This window comes from Ambystoma mexicanum, chromosome 5p, assembly GCF_040938575.1.
Source record: "Ambystoma mexicanum isolate Mex_15411 chromosome 5p, UKY_AmexF1_1, whole genome shotgun sequence".
NCBI lineage: Eukaryota > Metazoa > Chordata > Amphibia > Caudata > Ambystomatidae > Ambystoma > Ambystoma mexicanum.
Genome location: NC_090930.1, coordinates 1,096,269,631 through 1,096,290,070, shown reverse-complemented (window position 1 = coordinate 1,096,290,070; position 20,440 = coordinate 1,096,269,631). Strand labels below are relative to the sequence as shown.

Genomic DNA, 20,440 nt, shown 5'->3' with positions numbered 1-20,440 from the left:
ATGGTTGTGCTTTTGCGAGATGGGATGTGTAGTGTGCTGTCAGTTGTAGTGCTGATATCTGTGTTGGTGGATCATGATCGTATTGAGGATGAAAGAGTTGATGCATGTGGCTTTCTCGATTAAATGTACTATGGGTGGGTTGGGCAGAGGGTGTTGCAGGGTTTGATGGCCTTGAAGAGGGCTCTGCTTTCACTGTTGGCCTTGGTTTTGGTGTTTTGGCCGTGGTGATCAGTCTGTGTGGAATGGGTTTCCACTGCAGGATTCAGGTTTTTTGCCAAGTCTGCTCTTGTTTTCTGATGGATCATTTGTTGAAGTTGAGTTCTTGAGTGTACAGATCTGAGTATGTTCAGGGCATCTACATTTTACTGAAGCCATAACTCTTTGGCTACGTATGACTAGTTCTTTCAGATTCTATGCAATAAGAGTAGACCTCAAATTGATATGTTATTCATCCTTATCATAGAATGTTAGAATTCTACAAAATATGTTGCTAGTGCATGGATAAGTCTTATAGTGCACTGTTCACGCATGAAAAAGCACAAGCTGTGGTTATGGTTGAGTTCCTATTAAAACTGTGATTTTTGGGAGGCTTCAACTTTGGTGTCTGATGAAAGTTCATAAGAATTTCATAGTGTTTCATGAAATCCTGTACTGAGAGCAAGGGGAGGGAATCTAAATAAAAAAAATTGAACCTTCCATCAGGAGGCTTTGCAGTGCAAAAACTCCTAGACCCTTTCCCACCAAAGTTGGATTAGTAGTTGTCTGCAGGACTTGCAAATTCTTCCAAATCTCACTAGACCTGCAGGGCGAGTTCCTTACTTTACATATTCGACCTAAGAGACATGCACTTGTTTCATGATAACAGGTGACAAAATATTTGCCAGTTCTTCCTGTAAAATGGTGCAGGTCACCATAAGCACACTTAGTTGTTGTAGTCCTGCCACCCATGGGCTAGCCACGAAGTGATGTTTTTATTTGCTGTTTACTAGAAACAAAATATCTTTTCAGTGAATGTCAAATAAGTTTATTACTTCCCCATTACTCGCAAGGTAGGTCGAATATCATGAAAATGGTACTCGCCCTTAATGTAATCTCCTTGCCAATACAAGTGGCCTAGTAGATTTTGCGAGCCCTCATCTGGATCAACTTGATAGCTTTTTCTTTTAATCTGTGCTGTTTAGTTTGAAGATGGATTATGCCTGTAAAAGAATAGAAGACTCTAAATTTAGCTGCGGAGTTCACTATTTTACGTGGCAACTTTTGTAAACCTAGGGGTAGCGCCATACAGTTTTGCATCCCTACGCAGTTATAGTAAAGTCGAACCATAGGAAAAGGCAATTTTGAAATGCTTCAATCTTTAGCAACAACGGACAGAGCAAAATAAAACCTTACACAAACAATATACCACAAATTTGAATAATTTTGGAAAGCTTCTTGAAGTTGGAGAGGTAATAAAAAACATTCATTTCATTTTGAGGCCTTGTAAATGGAAAGGTGTAAAAGGTTTCAAAAAGATATGCCGTTGTGTGGGCTCAAAAAGTTCACATACGGAATATTTACAGATGCGTAGCACAAAGGCAGCTACGCTAAACTTTGGGAAGTCATGTAGGGAGCATGTTGTGCATTCGTTTCCTGTCCACAGTGCCTGCAGGGCCTACATTGTGTGCAGTGGCTACTAGGCAGTGTAACAGGCCATGCCCCCAAATTGGTCCAATATTTTCAACTATGTATCCACAACATTACTTTGCATTTAAAAACTTCTACAGAATCTCCCCATCTTGGATGTTTTATGAATTATTACAATGCTTGAAATCTCAGTTGGCCAGATGCTGATGAAAATATTGGAACAGAGATGATGGTTGCATTTTTTTGCCCAACATCAAACTTAAGTTATATAATACATTACTTTTTGGGACTTATTTTTTTCTCAACCTATGATTTTTCATAGCAACAAACATAATGATGCGTATACAACAAAAACTGAGAGGCATGTTGCGTAAGAATTTTTTTAAAAAATAGGTTGCGTATTTATGTAGTGTTTTTTTTTCCACTTGTATGAATCTAGTTCTATGTGTCATGCAGTCACATTGGTCAGACAGAGCAGGTCACATGTGAACTAACCAAGGTTGGGTCCTTCCACGTATCAAGCAGGACACCAGGTAAGTTACTTGGAAGTTCATTGTGCCCAGATGTGCAGGTAAGTTCTTGAGTATGCTGGGAAGAAACACTGGCCCATCTACATCCCGACTTTGTCTTTCACATTGAGTACTAGATTTTGTCCTTTACCCAAATGACTGGAGATGCAGGCTATAGAATGTTCTGTCCTAGGGTCGGACTAGGGCATTTAATTGTCTCTGGCACCAATGAAAAAGTGGCACATGGTTGCTAATGGGAATTCATTCCATTTCTGACACTATGTGAGTAGTACCCAAAGGGGAGTTTTTTAAATTAAATGTGATGCAAATTGCGCATTGTAAAGAATATTGCTCCCATGTCCCAACCCCTTTCCTCCATACTGTAGGGGCGTCCCTCGCTAGGGACGAGAAACAAAACCTTTTTCACCAGAAAAAATTGTCTTCCCCTTTAAATTTAGATGTGCACGGCTTTGGGAGCAAGCACTCTCCTGACACTGCCCACCGGCGCCACTCCCCAGTCCTCTTTTCTGCGCTCCTGGGTTAGGCCTCCGGCCTTGTAATTCCACGCGATTCTTCCCAGAACACTTTCATTTCTCTTTTTCTCATAGCAATTGTCAGAGAATACTCTGTCCTCAGGTGCCACGCTCCTCCCCAGCGCATGACAGTGGGTTTCAGCATGTGCCCGGTCTGCAAGGGGTCCTTCCCCTCATCAGATCCCCACGCGCTCTGCCTCCGGTGCCTTGACCCCGACCACGGCTGGGACGGCTGTTCTGCGTGCATCGTATTGACCCTGCAAGCTCTGAGAAAACGTTTGGCCAGGTGGCGGGAGCTGTTCGAAAGATCACCTCCAGAGGGACATCAAGACATAAGCGTGGAAATAATGGGCCCAATGTAGGTGTTTTGTTCTCCTCTGCACCCTGCAAGGGCAACTCCTTCCCAGGGAAGTGCCCAAGTGTGAGGGGCATTCCAGGTCCTAAGACCAGCAAAGGGACTGAGGCTCCTAGAGCTACCGGCCAACAGGCTGACGGGTCACAAGATCCTTCCGGTCCTACTGCTGAGGGCCGCAAGGCTCTGGCACCGGGGACCTCCCTGAGGGGCTTTGCTCTAACACTGGGCTCACACCCAGTAGGGCACCAGTACATAGCAGCTGCACTACTGGCGTCATGGCCGAGGGCATTCCGCCTCCCAGGTCTCTACCTGAGGTGCAGTGAAGGTACGAGTCTTTGCTTTTAAGCGTGCAGGCGGAGACTGGGCCCAACTCATCAGGCAGCAGGCAGTATCAGGTAATATTATCCCCATATATATGGTCACGCTATATAATATCGCCTGGCGGCCATTTTGTCATGCCCTGTTCCTGCTGGGTTCCATGCACTAATGTCCCCAAAAAAAACGGCCATTTTTCTGCAATATTTTTGCATGGCGATATTTTTGAGGGGACATTATTACATGGAACCCAGCAGGCACAGGGCATGACAAAATGGCCACCAGGTCAGACAAGATGGTGGCTCATCCAGAGCCACCTTCTTCGGGAGAGCAGGCATTGGAATGCACGTCTAGATGGGACTGGACAGCACCAGTTACCTGGTCCACGTCATACCCAACCACATTGGCGGCACACAGCCCCCAGCTTGGTGTGACAAGGACCGGCAAGACCTCAGCAGCCACAGGAGATGGCTCCTACACGCCCAGGCTCTTCACCTGCATGCGAGGATAGGTTCTTTGAAAAGTTCACCCTCATGAAACCACCCCAGATGGGCACCATCCTCAGGGGGGTTAACAAGGACATACTCCCTTCATTACCACCTCAGGCTCTGACCATGGTACAGACCCTGGCTCCAGTTCAGCCCTTGGTTCCCGTGCTCACACCAGTCACGGTGGCTCCGCCTCTGGCGCAGCCCCCGGCATTGCCAGTCAGCATGTCACAGCTGCCCGCACCAAGCACTCCTGACGGCTCCTGACCTTCAGTACACAGTGGTTGACCCGAACGAGGATGAGGATCAGGATACTCCCTCGTTGGCTAAGGCTTTCCACAAGAGACTGGTGGGTGTGGCAGAATACCTGGGGATCCCGCTGCCAGAAATTGAACAACCTGAGGCTGGGGTCCTGGCCGAGGTCCTGACTATCCGCCCTGCCACAAGAACTGTCATACCTCTACAGATGGATGTAGAATCCCTGGCCAAGAAGGGGATGGGTGAAGCCGCACTCCACACAGCCTACCAATAAATGCCTTGATGACAAGTATAGGCAGGTGGAGCAGGACTCGCTCATACTGTTGGTGCACCTCCAACCGCATTCTTCTGTTATAGCTGTGGCCTTCCTTTATTCCAAACTGCAGTCTTCTGCATCTGCCCCCACATTAGCACTCCTAGCGAAGGACAAAAAACTGTTGGAATCCTACGGCAAAAAGATTTACTCTAATGCCACGCTCCACCTGTGCCAGGCCAACGCTGATGCGATGTTGGCAGCAGTGAATCAAAAGCTTTAGCGGCAGATTGCAGACTTCCTCCCAGAGCTCCCCGTGCATAGTCGGGTGCGATTCGGGGCTGGGTTGGCAGAGGCAAAAATTATGGGCCAGGATATCATGAAGTCTACGGTGTCTCACATCAACACTGCATATGGCTATCTGTATCGCCAGTGATATGAGGACAGCTTGGCTTAAGGTGACCAAGTTTAAGCCTGATGTGCAGGAGCGCATTATCGACCTGCCATTTGAGGGAGGAGACTTGTTTCGCTCGACCACGGATGAGGAACTTGACAAGAAGAATAGCTCGCAAACGGCTAAGTGCTTGTCAATCCTGACAAAATCGGCACCCGTGGTCTACAGCCAAAGTCACCAACGCTCTGACAGAACCCGTACCTTCGGTGGCTTCAGGGGCTTTCCGGCCTGACACGCTAGAAAACCCGACCGGTCCCCAAGCCAGCACAAGCAGCACAAATCCTCACACAAGGGATTTTTCCAGTCCCCCTCCCAGGCACTTGGAGGGTAAAAAGCTGTGATGATGCCATCCAGATCGACATGTCTCCGGTGGGAGGCAGGCTCGCCCTTCAAATCCATTCCTGGCGGGGCGGGCAAGGTTCACGGACCCATGGATCTTCTGTGTAGTCTCCACAGGCTTCTGTCTGCCAATTCTTCCATTTCCTCTTTCCTCCCCTCTACTCCAACAGATTGGGACGGAAACTCATTTGGCGGAAATCCGCTCGCTCATCGCGAGTCAGGCAGTTGAGGAGGTTCCAGCTTCACAGCGTGGCCTGGGCTTCTTTTCCCAGATATTCACCATTCAGAAAAATAACCAGGCTGGCCTGAGAGTTGTTCTAGACCTCTCTTCCTTGAACCTTTCCCTACCTCTTCAAAAGTTTGATTGTTACTATAGCACTCATCGCAGAGACTCTGTGTGGGGGAAGACTGGATGTGCTCCCTGGGTCTGAAGGATGCTTACCTGCACGTCCTGATTTGGGAGCCCCATCGTTCCTTCCTGAGTTTCAGAATCATCTGCTTTCATTTTTAGTACAAAGTCCTCCCTTTTGGCCTTAATTTGGTCCTGAGGGTCTTTACAAGATTAATGAACTTGGTCGCAGCCCTGCTCAGGGCAGAGGGCCACCACCTTTATCCATACCTCGACGACTGGCTAGTCTGATCGGAATCCCCTTAGGCTGTACTTCGCACAGCTTCAGCACTTATACACATGCTGTACAATCTGGGGTTCTCTATCAACCTTGGACTATCTAAAGGATTACCATAAGGGACTCGGTAAAGTTTTTATACCTGGCATGCAATGAAGAAAAATCTATTGTAGGGTATATTAAATATAATCAGCATTAAAAAATGGTTTAGCATGAACACATTCAAATTAAATAACAAAATGTACATCCGTCAATCCAGATGCAATTCCTGTTATTAAAGTGCCTGATTGAAGAGATGCATGTATGCCCCAGATCACAATGTGCAATGGCAGTAAGATAGCTAGCGGGCTACTGTGGATGCTGCAAACGTCAGTGTGCAACATGCAGCCCCACAACACTCTGTCAAAACAGAACTGCGGTTCCACCCTCGTCATTCCATTCTACAGCATAAAACTAAAACCTATATTTGCCAATATACTGCTCATAAAAGAGCAATCTAAAACGTCTTGGGTGGAAGGGCGTTAAAACAAGGTGTTTCCGTTTGGCTGCACTCTACAGTGATTGAGATGTTTGTGTCCATTTGAAAGCTTTTTGTGTTTAAAAGCCAGTTAACCTTGATGGTTCATTCCTGCTCTGACAGAGAAGGGGAAATTCATCAATAGTAGGGGGCCTTGGCAGGGCCTAGATTTGAAGCAAAATTTGAAAACTGGTGCTGGAGGCGTGACCCCGGATCACTTAAAATCCAGGTCCTAACCAATCCCTCTTTCTCACCCTTCACTCCTCTTGTCTCAGCTCCTCCCTTCCCTGCCTCTCCCCGGACCACCTAACTTAGCCAACCTATCTTCCATGCCCTCCAAGCTTTGGTTATATGCGTCATGCAGAGAACTTCTCAGGGGTAGAATATTGGTTCAAGTAGATTTCCCCGTTCCCTCTTCTGCTTTCACCCTGGATACGCGATGCCATCTTTTAATAGAGCTTAGCTCTTCACTTCCATAATAACAATTGCTCCGAGCCTATATGAGTGAAGAATGTCAGGTTGCAAGATATTAACCAGGCATAAGTCTCTCAACCTCTTGCCTGAATGCCAGTTCACAAACGCGCTTTTTTTAGTTGCTAGGATTGAATTATCACTCGGGCTAGTGGTGAGTGCAAATTGTGTGGCCTGGATAATTCGGATACGTACGTTTGTTGCGCTCTCCCACTGAGTTTTGCTTTGAATAGTCTTATCCCCACGGTTCGTATGCAGGAGTGCCTTGCATCCAGGCGTCAAAGTGAAAAAAAAAAGTAGGAGAGCGATGTTCCCTATTCCCTTCCTCCCCACCCCTACACACAGACCCCATGCTCCCCCCAATTCAAACTCTGTACCTGGGTCCAAAGTTGCCCACACTCCACCCCCCAGCGTTTTACACCAATAATATCAAGGCTGAAGAAAACAAAAAAAGCATTTAAATGACCACCATTTTCCACACTGTATGCAGCCTCCCTTTTCCATTCACCCACCTTAAAGGACATGCCATGGAATGGGCGTTAGTCATTTCCCGAACAGTTTCTTCAAATAAACGGAGGGAACCCAGCACCTGCGAACATTTTTTTTTTTCTTTACGTTTCTCCTGCTTGGGATTCGAACCGGAGACCAGCAGGTGACAATCCACTCTCACATAGCACTGGTATTTCGCAGGTTCACTACTTCTTCTTCTTGCCGATAGATTTGATCCATCGGCTGTGATTTTTGGATACGGAGGCTTGAGCCTCATTACTCAATCTTCTCGAGTTTTTAGCCATAGGTTGGGTTTCTTCATGGTCTGTGTGGACTTGTCACAGTAGGGTGGTTTCACAGGGTCTTCACCGTGATGGGCCATGGGTAGCGGTCGAAGGGGTTTGCAGTGGTGGCAGTTCGGATCCAGTCCTTGGCAGAAGTTCTTAAATCTAGCGAAGCTGAGTAGGAACTTCTGCCAAGGACTGGACCAGAACCCAAACCCTCTGATCAGAAGACTGACCAGCAGTATATATATATACTGCAGAAAAGTAAGAGAACGTCGTACCCTTTAGTTTCCGCTTACTTTGAACTCTGCCTGCAGCTCCAATTCTGTTGTATAAGCGCTGTGATGGCCCCTCGGGACTGGTCTGCACACCCTGTTGAAAAACTATTTGAATCATATTTAGCATATTTTTGTAAAATCCCTGGCTTTGTTCCATTTTTAAATTGCAGGTCCACAGGTGCCACCACAGCTATCCTCTTATGTTACGTGAAATGAATACAATTTTAACGCGAAAACATGACTCGAGTCGCCTTCCTCTCCGGAGAGCTTTGGGTGCCCCGTAAACACATTTGAATATGACACACTGTACCTATGGAATATCCACAAGAGGCATGTGAACCGCGAGAAAGTGTGCAGGTTTTTTTTTTCCTGCCTCCATCGCTCCAGTGTCTTCTCCTTATGCAACGTTGTGCCGCTCTTCACCATAGCCCACATGCTCTCTGCCTGTGGTGTTCTGTACAGCTCTTGAAGGCTGAATAGGAATCTGGCAGCTGCCTCGCGTGCTGTCTGCTCTCAGAGGTGGTGTGGTGGGCATGGTGCGTGACTGCGAGCACTTTGTTTAAGAATCAATTATTCCGAAGGAAAAGGCCTGCAAGAGGGTTTGTCTGCGAGCAGCGTCTGCGCATGTGGTAGATGGAGCTCGCGCAACTCAGGGCCATCTGTTGCCCAAGGAGCTACCTTCACTGTACCACCTGGCGCCTCATTCAACTCAAGGATTTATTTCAAAGGTGGCCGGGATTTACACAATGCATATTCCAAACCAAGGGGAAGAACGGGCCGGGCAGAGCAGCAGGCTGGGAGGAGAAAGCAATGCTAGTTGTTGGTTTTATTCTCATTAAACTTAGACCGCTCTTTGCTTTTGTAGCTGGTCTGTCATTGGAAACAATTCTCTTTTCATTTTGAAACGAAGAAGTAACATTAAACAAAACCATGTGCACAGGGTTGCATGATATTGAGTTACACGCCGTAGGCTTTGCATTTTGAGCAGCAAAGAGGCCACCTGTCTTTTTCCTGTCTTTCATTCCTACTACTCTCCTCCTGCCAGTCGAGCAGCACCTGTGCCGTGGTACCCTTTGACTTCACTTGTTGCCTTTCGGCAGGAAATCTGCATAGGTTGTATGCTCCAGCCCTTAAGCAAGCCCTGGGCGACCGAATATTTGGTTTCTGGGTGTTGGATAATGCTCCCCATAAAAACGAAAACGCTTACTTCTTTATCAAAGGTTGCATGTGAGTAACCAGAAATGCTTTTACCCTGTTGATTTAGCATCTGAAAATGCCAATATTATCTCCGGGATAACGTGCATTCTTATCGAATCAACAAAGCAAAAAAGGAGACCTTGTTACTGTTTGGCATTGTCATAACTAACATCTACCGGCTGTAGCACCTGCCAGAGCAGCCGATGTATTTACACACTGGCTGGAAACAGTCCGATATGCATATACACTCTGAGGTGGCACACTTTTCACATGTGGTGAAATAAGGCATATTCCAGTATGACTGTCTGAAAGAGGGGAACACACACACATCTCCCCACACCCCCAATAAGACAACCATGTTGTGAGTCAGATGAAGGCAGCAGCTGCTTTATTATGGCAGGAGTTCACTTACAGGTGATCTGTACAACCTCATGGTTTTACGCTAAGCTTGCATCTTTTTGCGCTATGCTCACTGTACTTCTACCCTAACTATTTGGGGTCTGGAAAGAGTTCTAGGCCTTCCTGCCCCCTATATTTGATATGGCTACCCGAGCTCTTGTACCCCTTAGCACCATTGTTTTAAACTTGTCTGTGCAGTACTGTTCTTTCTGTATTGATATATTGGGAGACCATGCTCAACATAGGGAGCCCCACCTCGACCCTCAACTAAGAGAGCCCATAACACACGATTGATTTTGGATTCAACACGCCCTATGCATGATTCATATAGAGGCACAGAGATCCCTGCCCCTGTGCCAACAACGAGCCAAGAACCAGGCTGGGGTATAGAGAATATATATTTATTTAAAGTATAGGTTCAATAAATATTGCACTCAATGGATACACACGCCACCTTCTCTGTGGCACAGACAAAGTTTCAATGTAAAGCACACATATTTTCCTTCAGTTAATGAACACGTAAATAACACTTGATAAGGTTTAGATTTAAACAAAGCACAGTCTTGTTTTTAAGGCAAGTTACACATTACACATGTAGCCCTTTTATACATGTCCATTTCCTGAACTCTTGAAACTGCTAGCAGTTTTGAAAACACAGACTTGGAAGATACTTTTCTGATTAATAGAGCCTTTCTTTCTGCACCCCAAATGCAATACCAAAATCGTTCTGCTATTGGGGTCACTCACTCTCAGGAAATAGTGTATCTTTTTCAATGGAGAATTACACTGGGTTTCACTTTTGCAAAGCACTTCTCTCTCTGAAAACACAGGCTGCAGTTTTATGCAGCACCCCTCCCTCTGTTTAAAGGCCTGGTCTAGGGAGTGGGGACAGTTTAGGAATTTCATTTTGGGACTAAAACACCTTTTGTTTAAAGGCAAGGTGTAACTGAAATATCTGACATCGCATGAATCCAGGTATTCAAGATTCAGACAGTTATTGATGTAAAGTGGTATTAAGGTATGGCTGCAGCCACCCCATTAAGGCATCTCTTCAACTGTCGCAAGCACATTGCACAAACTGATCAATAACAAATCTGGAACGTTGTCAGGTCCCAAACTCCTGACATAATAAAGGGACCAGGCAAGGAAGGAGAAAAGAGAGAAAGGAGTTGTGGGACACAGGACAGGCAGGCTAAGGGAGAGCAAGGAATGTACATCATAAAAGTAACAATCGGTGTTCCAGATAAGATTTTGAAGTGGATGTACTTTACTCCCTAATTTTTGAAGTTGGGAGTAAAATGATTTTTTAGAGAGTAAAAAATTAAGTTGCATTCCCAAAGGGAGTATTTCATGAGCGAGTAAAAATGTTTAAACAGTAAAACGGAAATGTTTTTGTAATAAATTTGTCTTTGCACCTAGTTTATTCACATTAAGAGATATTGTTCATCTTAATATCAGGCAGTAATAGCGCACTTCTAGTCAAAACCTATCCATGCAGCTTTGTGGGTGAAAACGAGAGCACAAGGTCCTATGCGTCTGTTTCCTACTTTTTGTTGGGAGTATTTGCACACCCTATTTTAATTTTTTGGGAGTATTTGCAAATTTGTAGTGAGTAAAAGTGGCCGATACACACCTTATCTGTAGGGCTTGTAACCATGATGAATTTTTCGTTTTTGGATAGGAACACCCGTTGGTGTAAAGGCAAGGTTTAAGGAGTGGTGACAGTGATGCATTTCGATTTGGGACAAACACACCCCCTTCTCTTTAGCAAGGTCTGGGGTTGACAGGAAAGGGGGCAAATGTTTCAAACTCCTCTGAGCTCCCTCCTGCATCAATCTATTTGGGTGTTAATTAAATTAATATTCAGTCAGATATACTAATGGTCTACACCATTTGCTCTCCACCCACTATTAAGGCAGGCAGTTTCCCCCACACGTGTTGTCATTTGAATGCATTTACTTACATTGGAAACCTCTGGTTTTGGGCACTCAGGAAACATCAGCAAGGCTTCCCTTTAGGCATCGCGCAAGTCTGGTCAAAGGTTTCTGTCAAAGATAGTCACCGGCATCCATCTCTCATCTGGCTCTCCTTAATAATGGGGCCCATTCAGCTTTTGACTGTCTCTTTCTCTCTCCCATGCAAGGTAATGGATCAATAAATTGGGGCCTTTCCACCCAGGTATATTTAGGCAGCTATATCAGGATTCACCCAGATAGATTATGGGGAGTCTCCTTCCAGTTGTTTTGGCAGCTCTTTCCCTGTAAGATCTTTGCGCAGCCGTCCCTCCAAGATGGGTTATTAGGCAGGATGTTGGTCTGTGTCTCTCCATAGAGCAAGGGCTTTTTAATGTATAAGTCCCTCCCAGAAAATATTAAGATCAGGTGTCAACTTATAAGCCTCGAATTTTCATGGGACCTCTGCAGTTCTCTCCTACCTTCAAGGTTCAACTCCTTTTCTGCCGATAGACCCTTGAAGCTCTATGATTAAAGTGAAGTGGTACACACCTTCAGTCATTTACAGCTTTTTCACTCAAAAAGTCCCAACATTCAAAAAATAGTAATTTACTAATAAATGCCATAATAGATATTAATGTTCCCCTAACCATGACAGGTAGGTGGAGCTAACTTTCGCTTCGGTGCGTTATTGCACATGCACACTATGGGTTTTCATCATTTATGCAAAAACTAACATAGTTGGGAATATGAAACTTTCTAATCAGATATCTAATTTAATAAGCCATTAGCTCCCCAACAGATAACAGGAAAATCTAGTGTGGGGAGGATAGCCATGCTGGAGAATGATGATTACCAACGGCATCTGGTGAATCTTTTGAATGGATGGGCATAAATATTGCCCGGCAATGAGCGCAAGTGACCAAACATAGCGAGGGAGTCCAAACTAACCGAGACAGGTTCTTTTGTGGGGTGAGCATCCCCAGTCTCCCCCAGGAAATGTATGCTGTATAGTAACAAATGAAAATATCCAATAGATGCCAGGTTAGTAACAGTATACAGGGGAATTACCCAAACCATTTTTATTGTTCCCTATACCCATAATATAAACCAGCGAAGCTATTGTAAGAACACTCAAATGATGAGTTTGCCTAATCCGGCCATAAGAATACACTTGTAGGTTTTGACCTGGTAATGCCATTGTCATTGTAAGAAGATTGTCCTTGCTGTCTGTGGTAATATATGCCAGTATTTCCAATTTAGGGGCACACTCATGATGGCTGTGTACAATTATGCCAACGCTGCCATTGCAAGAATGCAAGTCTGTGTGACTTGTGCCCAGTGATGCCAGTCTGGCTACCTTAAGTGCCCATTCATGTTCGTTTTTCCCATTAAGGTCAGTACTGTAATTCTTAGTGATGGCTTAGTCCAATACATTTAGTACTGTTACTCTCACTTTTCTCTCCTCCTCTTTCTCCAGGACGTTGGGCTTTGCAAATCTGCTCTTGCCTAGATCGCCTCCAACCTAGAAGGTCGATCCTTTAATATCTTTTTGGAACTCGCAAACCACTGGCCCAATCTCTCTCCCTGTTAGTGTCTCCCATGGATTAATTCTTGGGACTCTGCTCATTACCCTCTATACCTCTGCCCTAAGAAGACTTATCTCATCCTTCGGCTTTTACCATCACCTTTTCTCTGATGGCACTCAATTATTTTTCTCCTTTCCCTCCTTCGCTTGAGCCATCTCAGAATGGATTGCAAACAGTCTCACTGAAATTAGTCACTGTATGGCTCTCCTCTGGCTCATACTGAACTCTTCAAAAATGGAAGTCATGCCTTCCAATGCCATCCTTCCCTCGCCATTCCTAGTTCCTTCCCACCTGACCTTGCTCTCTCAGCCAAGTTTCAAAATGCAGGGGTCCTCTGTGATAGAAAAGTACAACTGCAACAAATTATCACTACCACTGCCTCTGCTGCTTATATAAACTTATTCATCATTTGAAAAGTAATTCTTCTTACTAACCACTCTACGAAAACTCTAATGATCACTCTAGTGCTGAGCAAACCTGGCTTTTGCTCAAGCCTACTCCTTAGCTTTCCTTTCTACTCCTTCCTCCCTCTCTAGACAAAGTCCCCAGCTTTGCTACCCACACACACTACAACCTATCCAGATCCTCCCCTACTTCTACCTACAGACAGTGTGCTGGTTGGCTCTCCATTTACAACAGGTCTTTTCAAGTTCCTTCTCCTAGTCTACAAAGCTATAAATAGTCTTGCTTCTCAGTAGCTGTCTGTCACTCGGTTCACTCACTGTCTCGTTCCCTCCAATCCTCCTCTTCTCTCAACCCTCCCTGTGCCGCCTCTCGCTCGTTCTCCTTCCCCTCTACTCCCCAATTATGAATTAGCCTGGGAAAAGGAAAGAGGAAAAAATAATTCCAACAGAATTGTGTGTACTTCGAAAATAAAGGGAAAAGAAAAAGAAACTTGTCACAAATTTTAAATATGCAAAGCGCTTAAAGTGTGCAAAAGTCTTTGTTGGTAAATACAAAGCAGTAGAATGATTTTCGGCTGGGCGATTCAGCGATTCATGATAGACAAATTTGTGGGTGTCACAACATGGGAATACATGGGCGAGAGACGGTTAACAGAAATTGTCCTGACAAAGGCCTATAAACTAAGAAAAGGAGCAAATTGTCGATGGGTCTAAAAGAGGCTGAAACACTGTGTCAACAGCATTTCTCAGAATAACAGCCCCAGTGAAGTGGCCAATTATCTAAGGAATAGACTGTAAATGTGTACATCATACCTACACGATGAAAGAAAAGGTGTACATTACAGAAATCCCTAAAGCCAACGGTTACGTTTTTGGAGCCAAGAGACATCTGTATTATTTCGTTTCCTATGCCATTGTGTTTGTGAAATTTTGAATGGTTGAAAAAGTGAATATGTGAAAAAGCGTTATATATGTCACTTTAGCAAAGCACCACACAATTGTCCAATTTGTCAGATGTTTTTAGTGTTCTTATTATAAGTGTGAAATGACTAGAATGTGGGGACTCGCATTTACATGTTTTGAGTATGTCTTGAATAGGTTTTTTAAATTAACAAATAAAGGATTGTTTGCTTTTAATATTAGATGGAATTAGTGAGAGCCATTGATTAGTTGCATACCCGAACTGATCCTGCTCAATAGTTTTCCTTATACTACCACCTCCAGCATGGAAAATGGAAAAACATGAGCAGGCCTTCATTTGGGACACTGTCCAAATTCAGGATCTGCAGTGCTTCTGTCCATGCCGACAGTAGGAAATCAATCTGCCATGAAAAGCGGTCCTGCAATGGAGCACTGCACATGGCGGAATGAGTGAGGCTACAGCATAACCTGTTTAGCGCATGCCTCGCTGGACTGTGGCATTGTGACATGACTTCTATTGAGGAGGACATTTGTTCTTTGCTGGCCTGATATTGCAACAGTTATAAAACATACATGAATGGCTACCTTATCACTGCGGGTGAGGGTAAAAGGACATGGCGAAAACGTGTTGCATTTCAGCAGTGAGTTTATTTTCAACACTTTACAAACCTTGTTTAAACTAGGCTTGAGTCATCCCAGCATCATTATGACCGTGATCCCGGTTTATCTTGCATAATCGAGCTGTGATCTGTGGGTTTTACTGACAAGGCACACCTAAATCCTTTTCGAAATGCAGGCTACTGGAAGAGCTGAGTGTCTAGGAGCGGGAAGAGTTTGGGTACTGAACTTGGGTAACTCGGGGTGAATAATTGTGGTTCAAATTGTTCAGCGAACTTAGTTTTAAGTTCATATCCTAGGGGCTTTCCTCCCATGTTGTGGGTGGCTGAAGGAGAGATGTATCACCATTGTGATGAGGTAAAGCCGTTCAAGTTAAGAGCTTGCGCATGAAAGACTTCAGCCTGGAGCGAGCACTAATAGCGAAAATCACAGTTGCTGATGTGATCACTTTACATACAGTTTTTCGTTAATGGTAATCGTTTGCAAATGCTTTTGTAAAGACAGATTGAGGAAGGTCTCTAAATAGGGCAGCAACATAAATAATTAAATTCTGGATTTTGGGAGTAACATGCATGCAAGATGCTTCACTCTGGTTTGGTCTCTGCTCGAGGACGGGCTATGCATGTTGATGCGCAGCACTGCTCTGGATTTGCTCAAACCACAATATAGTCCCTACACCCAACTCTGTTGAAAGGGATTTCACCAAATCTGGGCAAATGTTTCGTTTGCCCCGGATATATACTGTACTTTCAGTGATTGAATTCTATAATCCGTGCTGGATTTTTACCCATCGATTTTCCCAGACCCACCCTCAGAACTCTGGTGCTCGGTCACTTTGCTCAGCAACCCAAAGGCAACAACATTTTGGCATGAGGGTAGCAGGCGGCAGAGTCCCTTGTCTGTGGTGTGCCCCAATGCAGATTTGACAGCAAAAATAAGTGTGCATTGATTTGTAACTTATTGTCAATCACATGCCTGCTAAGTATAGCCACCACCCACTTAACTGGAAGAGCAAATCACTCTATATATACCTATCCCACTGCCAACTCCCTGGATATTAGAACGAGGCACTACCCGTTTTGAGTGACTGCCATCCAAACACCCAAAGTTTGGAGAGAAAAAAAAAACAGCAACCCCTTTCCAAAAGTGCTCTCATCACCGTCCGTCTTTTATACGAGACTTACAAACACCACAATTCAACTAGCTGGCCACTACACCGGAGCGGCCACCCTGTGGCACTCTTGTACAGGCAGTGCTTACCGATGAGTCAATTATTAACCCTATAACAGGCTCCAAAATCTGCCTTTGAAAATGCATTTATCACTTTAATGGAATGTTTATTCATCAATCGCGGTCCAGGCCTATATGGCCAACGGATTCAGAATGGCTCTCAACTGTAGATGCTAACCAAAACAAGCAATACAAACGACAGCTGGACCACCCCAGTGTATTTCTCTTAAGCTTCAATTCGTACACTTGATCCTGTTGCAGTTCCCGCCTCACTCCCACTATGCCAACAACCATCCAGCCTTCAAAATACAATCAAAATTAAAGTTGATAATACCAAACAATTTCCCCCTACTCTACTTCCCCAACCCTCACCAGAAGCTTCAACTGACCAGTGTAAAAACCCAGCCCACTAAATAACCCTCTCGTTCATCACTTAAAACAAATAGAAACCAAATATCATTATTATAGTGGACTTCGTTGATGAGATCATGAACCCTTCTCACCTCCTCGTATTTTCCAGTTGGAGGTTGTTTCAAAAATAGTGCAAACATTGGCTACGCTGAAAGTTCTATGGAAATCATATAAAATATATGAAAGCCATAATTCATGAATGACCTGCTGTGCATAAATGGCCATGACTAGAAATCTTGGTGCACCAGTTATCGATTGTTGAATTTCTAGCCGTACCAGAAGTTAAATTGGAGAGAGCATACCATCCTCTGAATGGCCACACCCCAATATCAACTTCGTTATGAGGAGAATGGCCCGACCCAGCAGGAGCAGCTGGAAGCATGTTTCGCTGTTTGCCATTCAAAATCGTGGCCAGGAAATCATTGTTGTGTTATGGTTGTCCAATATAGAAATACATTTCTTTTCTTCACCCAAGTTTGGATGGAAAAAGCAAAGTGTAATTCCTTAAGGCGCCGATTGATTTTTGAATTTTTTGTGAAGTTTCTCTTGGATGCTTGTACCACCGCTGAAAAGTCAGGAAAAATGTGTACATTGTCTCCTGTATAGTAAAGATCTCCCTTCACTCTCGACAGATGAAGTATCACGTTTCTGTCCCTCAAGTTAAGTTGTCTGCCTATGATCGGGCGAACCGGTGTCCAAGGCACCGGTCTGAGCCCGGGACAGCTGAGCATAAACATCTACCTTTTTAGTCACGTTTCATCGAAGCGCTCCAGGGACTTCCCAGTATTAGACTCACTGACCTAAGTAATCCTTATGTTAGTCCGCTGGGGACAACTTTCCAAGTACTCCTTTCCTTTTTTTTTTTTCTTCTTCTTTTGTTACCACATCCACATTCAGAAGGGCTTGCATATTACAAGCCGCCAACGTGGTAAGTGTGATGAGTCACCACCTAAGACGGCCTTTATTTAGCTTTGTACCAGACTGTAGGTTGTCTCCCTTAGAGGTTAGGTTATCTAGTGAGCCTATGTCGTCCCTGAGCTGTAAGAGCAGTTCCTTAATACTCTAGTCAGGATTGGCGTCTGTGTTACAACAAGGGGAGTTTGATTGCTGTAATGAAGAGCTATCTTTAGGTCTTATGGACCCAGAGTTCGTCTTAAATTATGTTCTAGATTGCTGTTTATCAGGGTTCCCATGATGGCTGCTTTTAAAGTAGTGAACTTAAACACAGTGACCGTTCCAAAAGCAGCAGATGACACTTTAAATCACAAACACTCCTTAATTACTGCAGAGATCAGTTCCTTTCTTTCTTCCTACACATTTAATAATGGGATAAATACAATCCATGCACATGAGTAAATTGCCACGGGTGTAGCCAGCATTCGACCAATAGAAAAACTCTGAGCTGTCTGGTGTCTAGAGGATGCTCCAGCTGCCACAATGCTAATCTTCATTGGAGCCTGTATGGCTGTGATGACTCGGCATAATCTCTGGTGCACTATCTCCCATTCACAGTTCAATGTCTGCATACTACTGCTGGTGCACCACCTAGGCTTCTTTCACTCATTTGAGCTTCCTTGCACCCAGACTTCCTTCTGATGAAGCTTCCGTTCCAGATGATCAGAGGGTCATCGGCACCTCCCAAGTGAGTCAGACCAAAGAATCCATGTGAATCTGCGATTATGGCGTGTTGCGAGGTCTTTAAAAGAGCTGGGGATACGCTAATGTCGGGGCTAGCTAGCCTTTTGGTTGTAGCCGCTGAGCTTCTATCCCAGGATACAACCAAAAGACTGTGGGCTAATTCCCCTTGCCCTCCACACCACCAGAAATGTATCAGGATAATGTAGGATTAAATACCAAGGGAGCTCACATAGCCACAGCAATCTTGGTCGGGCTCACAAGCACTGCTCTGTCACGATTAATTAGGCGATCGCTCGAAACTCTGGGAGTTCCTTTCCCCCCAAAGCAAGGTGGCACGCACCCAAAACACATTTAAAGTTTCAACTTTAGTGAGGCCCCCAACCCGCCTTGCACCACCCCAACAAATGCCCTTTGTACCATCAATGAGCTAGGAACCAGGCTGGTGTATAGTAAGAATATATATTTAAGTTTTTGCAAAGAATCATAGGCAGTCACAAAAACATCGACCACCAATGCTGTGGCACTACACCATCACAAATTCAAATTTCCTGCACCAATTGACTAACATAAGTTTGAAGGACTTTCAGTTGCTATAAGACACATGTAAAACTTTGAAGTTCGTAGTCACAATTTACATCAGATTTCTTGCAAAATAACCAATAGGAAAAAATAAACGCACAGCGATTGCTTAGTTTGGTACAATACTCCTTTCCGCTAGCAACCCCCACCCTCCAGGCACCAATTAGATCTGACCCCTCTGATCTGAAGGCAAGGTACAGGGCGAGGAAACATTGTGTAAAATCGTTTTGTGCTTTTTATTTAGCTAAAATGCACATTTTTTAATTCCGATTTGGGATACAAGGGAACACATTGGGAATTTCGTTTTGTACCACTCCTACAATGAAAAGGCAACACTTTGGGATTCTGGTTTGGACTGAAATGGACAATTCATTTTGCACAATTTGTTTTTAAAGGGAATGCCAGGTGTTGGGATTTTCGTTTTGAGGACACTAGCACATTCAATTCAACAGCAGGGTTACCCAATTACTTTAGACTATAGTCATTTACAGTGCACTGGAATAATCCATTGTCAATTTTGACAAAAATATCTCCCCGTGATAAAGGACCCTATGGGAATTAAATTATGTTTTTAGTTAATTGTGCTAAGGGTGTACACGTTTTCACCCCCCTCCCACTAATGGAGATCACCCACCAATGCAAAGGAAAGGGTTAAACGGACAGATTCCAACCTGATTGAAGGTCACTGGTTAGGGTGTTCTTCTATAGAGGATTCATTGAGTTAACTTTTTACTTCAATATGAACGGTCTACCCAGTTTTGTCTTCACCCCCTTAGGGAAAGGTGTTGAGGCATGTAGCCCCCTACACAATTGATAGCTTTGGGATATATCTACTTACATGGGAGAGCTCGGTTCTTAGCTCAGGAGGCCCGCCAGATCCTAGGACCCTCTTTCAGGCAGGCAGCACACACCTCAAGCCTCTGTCTACCAGCCTGGTGTCTCCAGCAACAGGCCTCTCTCTGTTAGGGCTCCCAGATTTCCAAGCAAAGTCCCTGGATCTCCTTTTCTCCCTCCTTCTAGGTAGGCCTTGGTTTAGGTTTGTTCCCCTGGCAAAGTGGTGCTCCGATGGATTAGGCAGCTCTTCTGGTCTCTCCCCCTCATGGTTTTCTTGCAAGTCCCTTCTTAGATTGGAACTTGCCAAAATATAGTTCGGATGACGCTCCTTTATTATCAAAATTCCCACGCTACGGATTGGCCAGCTCTCTCCCGTCCCCAAATAGGCCCACTGACTGCTAATAGTACAAGGAGTTGGGTGTGGGGGGGAATGATGGAGCCTGAGGGAGGAGGAAAAATACATAATTTCAAAATGACAGGTAGCTTTACACTTTTGGGTTTTGAAAATCTTGCATGGCAGCTACCCAAATTTTTCAAATAATTGCCGGCACATATTTATTTGAGTTGTATATTTGATGGTGAGTCGGAAAATACTAATCATATCTTCCCTTCCTGGGAGGAGCTACCATTTTTATCGATTTACTACTGAGCCGAAATAGTCACAAATCTGCCCCTTCCTTATTCAAACCTTACTACCATAACCTATCATCCCACCAACTTTCTATTCCGTAGGAATTATGGATAGGCCGGGATAACATTTTTTCTCATAACTCAGGTTGTATCCATCACACAGAATTTGTTTTTACATGGTCCCGACATGCTTTTTATTCTCTTTAATCGGAGTGCGGGGTGAGCTCACTGCGGCATATGATT

The 20,440-nt window shown here is 44.5% G+C and overlaps 1 protein-coding gene across 1 annotated transcript in view; it reads left to right on the top strand.

Moving 5' to 3' along the window:
• CDKAL1 (CDK5 regulatory subunit associated protein 1 like 1) overlaps positions 1-20,440 on the top strand; it is a 3,349,023-nt gene that overhangs the window by 758,859 nt on the left and 2,569,724 nt on the right. The gene's annotated exons all lie outside the window — the stretch shown is intronic.